General features: G+C 47.6%; 1 protein-coding gene across 1 annotated transcript in view; it reads right to left on the reverse strand.

Annotated features, from left to right (window-relative positions):
* Positions 1-5220, reverse strand: part of dgkaa (diacylglycerol kinase, alpha a) — a 28471-nt gene extending 23251 nt beyond the window's left edge. The window contains exon 1 of the mRNA XM_018760654.2: positions 4243-5220. The gene's annotated coding sequence lies outside the window, so the exon portion shown is untranslated. The remainder of the gene's footprint in view (positions 1-4242) is intronic.
* Positions 5221-6000: the final 780 nt, after the last annotated feature.

Below are 6000 nucleotides of genomic sequence, written 5' to 3' on the forward strand. Positions count from 1 at the left end.
GTCAGGTGTTGTACACTCTTCTCCGAGCATCCACTGTGTCTCAACGGAGTAAGCACCGCTCTGTATACTGCAGCTATATCACGGAGTGGGGTGTGGACTGTAACCATAAGGCTGTCAGGTCAAACCCCACTCCGTGATACAGCTGCAGTATTCTTTACCAAGGCATTTACTCTGAAGTGCTAGAGTAAAGAAACACCCAGCTGCATAAATGGGTCAAATGCAGTAAATGGCTTTGGATAAAAATGGTGGTTGAGCCATGAATTAATAATACTTTCCTCCTGTGATATGTTGATGCGAAACCCTGTCTCTACATCCATGAACATCTACTGTAACCCTGTCTCTACATCCATGAACATCTACTATCTAACTGCAACCAGTCCCACTGGCAGTAAGCCTGCTGATTCCATCTCGGCATTTCTGAGAGGGCACCGTCTCGGTGTTCGAGCCAAACATGCATCAACAAGGCCGTCCATCATGTATAACTTAACTCCATCTGGAGCAAAAGGTTCCTATAATATTCTACAGTTATTAGGAAAATAACTTATATGCATTGCTTATGTGGACTATTACACTGGCTATATTCATTACATAAGTGCATTATTATGTCCATATGCATTGTTACACTAAATGTATCACATATGTCTGTTGTTACCAACCAATCATACATCGCCTGCAGTATGTATTATATATTTGTATTATTACAGTCAGTGTATGCATTACATATCTGTGTTATTATACTGACATACTCAGCCGACAGGAAAGCCGTGAATGGAAATGTGGGTTCAGATTTTACATTGAGTGTTTTTCTCATACGGCAAGATGTCAAGGTTTATGCAACGCGCTCCCAGGGTGAAGAGTCCGCTGCAGAATGTTGGAAACTTATGCATAACCTCTGAGAAACCACAGACATGTTTGCACTCGCAAAAGATGCTCCCCTTCCTCCTGAACCCCGCCCACACCTTGCCCCACGTTCTCCGAATTCTACAACACACGCAAACACACATCTGGAAACTCTTTTGTTTCTGCTACATGCTGCCCCCGCAGAGCAGGCTGTTGTTGCTCCCAAGGTGCAAGAGCAAAGGCTTGAAAGGTAGAGGCATGGGCGGAGCACCGCGTGGGCCTGAGGAAACCCTCGCGACATGGGCCACCATCCATGGCCCCAACACATTCTGCTACCTCGCCCTTCTGTTTCTGTAACCAATGATGATTCCATTGTGGCAGCTCATGAGGGGCGGGTTCCTCAGCCGCCTCCACTTTTAGGAAAGCATCTGTCTCGGTAGACAAATCATTAGTGTGTCTTTAACCACTTAGTCCTCTGGTCTAACAACAATTACTCTCTCCACCAGTAAATTTTGAAGGGTCACTATGGGTTGGATACCTAAGCTCCTGTTGTGGCCAACTCTTCACCCTAAGTTTAGTCAGCACCGGTTCTGCATCCGACTCGGCTATCCACAACGCCTTTGTGCCTGCCAGGAAGTGGAGGGCAGATGACGCACGTTCTTCTGATTCACGTCCGTGCCGATTGGCTTTCTTTTCACGTTGCACATGGCACAGTAATGCAGGGCTAATTGGTGATGCTGCCGCCTCCTACCTGCAAGGCCAGTGGACCAACAGTAGGACCAGAGCCCATTTCAGTCCTCTGTCACTCACTTGACACGTGCTGAGGGACCCCGTTCACAGCCAGCAAACAATGCACCTCAAATTTGAATCCTGTGGCGAAGGCCTTTAATGAGTCAGTCAATCAGGAGGCCAATCAGTGACCTTATACAAGAGGTGATGCGCTGTTTGCTCATTGCTGGCTTCCATTATTCAGGGATGCCTCGCTTATTGTGCGCTGGGATTTCCCACGGGTGTGTGCCAGCTCCTTCGGATGCACAGCAAGCGAGGAGGAGCGGAGAGGAAGTTCAGACTGGAGACGAGAATGCGAGGCCAACCGTGCCTTTGAGAGCTCAGGCTGTCCCGGGGGGGAGGCATGCAGGGGAAAGCAGTTTTAGGAAGAGTTGTCAGACAACAGAGAACACACACATACAAACACACAAAATTGCAGGCCAACGCACAATCCTAACTAAAAAAAAAAACATAATCACTTGTATGTGTGTGTCAGCCTTTATGGCAATCATTCTTCCACCCACACACTCACACACAAACCTCCATCTGCCCCCAGTTTGTTAACAAAAAAGATCGAGATGTACCAGAAAGGGTGAGGTCATAATTGTCACAAGTCCCGCAAAAATATCTATTCCCCCTACACAGTTAAGCAAATCTTTGCAGGCCTTTTTAGTTGCACCAGCTCAGCGGGGAAATCAGAGCGCTGTGACTAAAATGGTCGCTCTGCCTAGGGACTGCATCCACACCGGGCACAGGTCCATGTCTGAAGAAGGGTTTGATTGAGGCACCAGACAAATGGCTGACCCCCCGTGTGAGGGCTGCCATGTGGCATGGGATTTAGGTCCTTCCACAAACAAGTTGAGACGCAGCTATGAACTCCCCAACCACATTGCGTCCATTCGGTTCAGTTCATTCTTACAGAGAACTCTTCTGACCAGGGTGACACAAGGGTCGCTAACAAGAGTGCCAAACATGGTACAGTATTACAGCTATAACAGATTTGAGTAACAACACAGTGAGATAGAGGAAATCACAAGCTGAGCCCGAGCTTGGACCTATTGCCGCTTCCAGACTCTAGGAGCATATTCCTGCCGAGAACTTACAGCCACACGTACAGGTGCCGCTGAAGAGCGACTCAAATGCACAGTTTTCAGCTTCTCGGACAATGTAAAATGCCTGGGTTGTTCAGGAAAAAAAACGTGCAAAATGAGAAATTCTCAAGCACCGCCCTTCTCCATACGTTACGGGAACCAGATACGAAACACCATGGTATCACATGCTATTGCGTGGAGGAAACTTGAATTTGTGCATTTGTGTTCTATACCGGGGAGTTAGGGTATACCCTAAGTTAGGGTAGTCCTGGATGATACCCATTTTATACACACACACAGGTTAAGAAACAACAAAATCAACCAAGCAAAAACCCAAGACCTAGACCAAAGATTTAACTTCTTAGTGCTTAATTGCTGTGTTGGTCAGCCGGTTGTGGCAGGTCTAGGTTCAGTTCTGCATCCAGGTAGGAACTGAGAAGATTGAACTCGTCGCTGCTGTCAGCAGCCCACTGGAGCCTCCCATTCAAATGGAAATGTCACCTCACCACACCACTGACCCACACCACTGACTCACACCACAGCCAAACAAGAGAGATCATCGGCAAAGCTTGAGAAAGGGTGTTTTCAGGCCCCGGAGCTCTGTAGGGAAACTTCAACACTCACCTAGTAAGACGACGTTCTCTGAAGTTACTTTTGACAGTTACTGACATCTCCATTGCTTTGCGGTACCAGAGACCAAAAGAAAGGAATTAATGCCATTTTGAGATATTTGGACCACCAGCGGCGCCTTTTTCTACCCCGATTTGTAACAAAACAATAATAAACGGAGTCGCTTCAGATTTCTTCAAGTTGTCAAACCCTGCCACATGATAAAAGTTTCAATGAGTCGCAATAAGCCTAGAGCCTCTTAAAATAAGATGATCAGAGATGCCTGTTATATTGTAGGACTCTGAATAAATCCGAGAAACGAGAACTTGCCAATCCGGCGCATATGATATTCGTCTTTACTTACTGCACATTTACTTAAATTCTAGTAGACAACGAAATTCAGAACAAAGGCAGCGGACTGATATGCTCTCGATCAGCAGAAAAGCATCACGCCGTTACCTTCAACAAGAGTCATCGCTGAGAGCCGACATATCACGCACGAGACAAACCCGAGTTTGAATTTAAAAATAGCGCGGGGGGGGGCAGTCACTCAACACTGGACACCGGACACAGCGGACGCTGAAAGTGAAGCGCAGGAGCAGGAGGTCCGGGAACAAGTGACCGCCAAGTGCGTGGACAGAGAGTGAGTGCGGAGACGCGCTTTTAAATCGGGTTCGAATGAATCGGGTTTAAATGCTGACACGGGGGGAGATGTCACACCGACACTCGCAAAAGAGAAACGGATGGAAAAGGAAGAAAGGAGGAGTGAGAGAAGCAGAAGTGTCGCGCGACTGTAAACACAATCACACAACCGGAACGGTCGGCGCGAGTCCAGATTCGGAGCTGCGGCACTTGGGACGGAACTGCAGGGGGTCCCCGGGCGACACACAGAGAGGGACACGCTGCTGAGTGGACAGCGGCGGGCGACAGTTACCTTTGATTTCCTGACGAGCTCTGACGCCGGGTCGGGCCCGGTCGATGCCTTTCTTTCGCAGGGGAGCCGAAGCGCTGAGAAGGAGGGGCAAGGGAGACGTGGGTTCGAAACCCAGGCAAGCGCGGCGCTAGTATGAGCGCGCGGCTCTGTGCGTGTGTGTGTGTGTGTGTGTGTGTGTGTGCGCTACGGAGGGAAGCGCAGCGTCGCACACGCCCAGCTGAGAGCAGAAATACCCTCCCAGCGCGCCCACCCGTCCTCAGGCAGAGCGCCGCCTCCGGGAGCGCGCAGCGCTGCTGCGATCGCACGTGTCAGAGGGCAGTTGTCAGAACGCGGGCGCCGCGTAACGGAAAAACTCCCCGGTTCCATCTCCCCTTCTGCTCTGAGACTGTAGGAGCCTCCTTAGTGAACCGGTACCGCGAAGAGACCGTGGTCAACTGGCCGAAGGTGAACACGGTTAGGTTCAGAACTCGACAGTCGACTGATGCTCCCGGAGGAAACTGCACACGCAACACGAGAGACAAGCGCAACCACACCTTCCGTGGCCACTTCTAATCAAAGAAAGGAAGTAGTACATACAGTGTTTTTGAAAGCAACCCCTTCTTTTTGGATTCTGCAAGGATTTGGAAGATGGACACGTGACCTAAAGGCTGCGGGTTCAAACCCCACGCCCCGCTGCTGTTGCAGTGGCCCTGATCAAGATGCTTACTAGTATGTGGTGCAATCAACACCCCTCCGTGATATTACTCCAGTACCCTGTCATAGGACATTGCTGGAGACATCTCAGCTTTGTTTGGAGCATAAGGCCACACCTGGTACTTTCCTAAATTTGTTCTGAGAATGATGGAAGACAAACCGAATGGGACAGTGCTCGTTCAAGGCCTCGGAAGACCTTTAACAAAAAGTTGACTTCTCTCCCCTTCTGTTCCACACCAAAAGCTCCACTGACAAATGCCTGGGTGACAGGTGTAACTTACTTTCCCATTGCCAAATACTGATGCTCAAAAACTGTAACCCTTACATTGTGTTATACATCTCTATGTATTTGTTTTTTTTCTTTGTTTCACTTTGTGTGACCTACTTATGCAAAAGCAAAAATACCCTGGTACATAAGTACTGCAATTCACATTGGGTAAAAGTGTCAGCTAAACAACAAATTGACAACAGTAAATTTCCTGTTCTGAAGGTCATGTTATTTTGAAACCAGCTGCCCGCCATCTAGAAGCTGTAACCCGAGACCATCAACTACAAAGTTAAATCCAAACAGTCCTCTTTTTGTCAGACTTTCACTTTCTCTTAGAAGTGTGCATCAAGGTGCCATGCACCCTTGGCCTATAAGAAAATAAATACAAGTGAAAAAAACATAGGCCAATAGCTAAACTTTTTCTGTAACTGGACCCATGTGAAAAAAGCACTTAGTGCTTAGAGCAGCATCATTAAAAAGAACTCATGACTGCTGTGAATACTAAAGCCCCCGATAAAATCTGAGTTGAAATGGAAAAGCAAATTTTGATGCAGGAAGAAGATCGGGACTTGAAGGGTAACTTTTGGTAAAAGACTGTACTTACCAGACATTACAGCCTTCAAACTGAATTCATAGCGATTATATTAGAAGCAATTGGATTATCAGATTTAAGAGATTTTTCATCCAACAGGAAAGCAACACACCATTTCAAGTGATGTGAATGCTGTCAAAGACTGACATGGCATTATGCCATTAATTGCAATATGGTCTTGTTATTTTATACAAACGTCCATTTA

Source organism: Scleropages formosus, chromosome 19 (assembly GCF_900964775.1).
Source record: "Scleropages formosus chromosome 19, fSclFor1.1, whole genome shotgun sequence".
NCBI lineage: Eukaryota > Metazoa > Chordata > Actinopteri > Osteoglossiformes > Osteoglossidae > Scleropages > Scleropages formosus.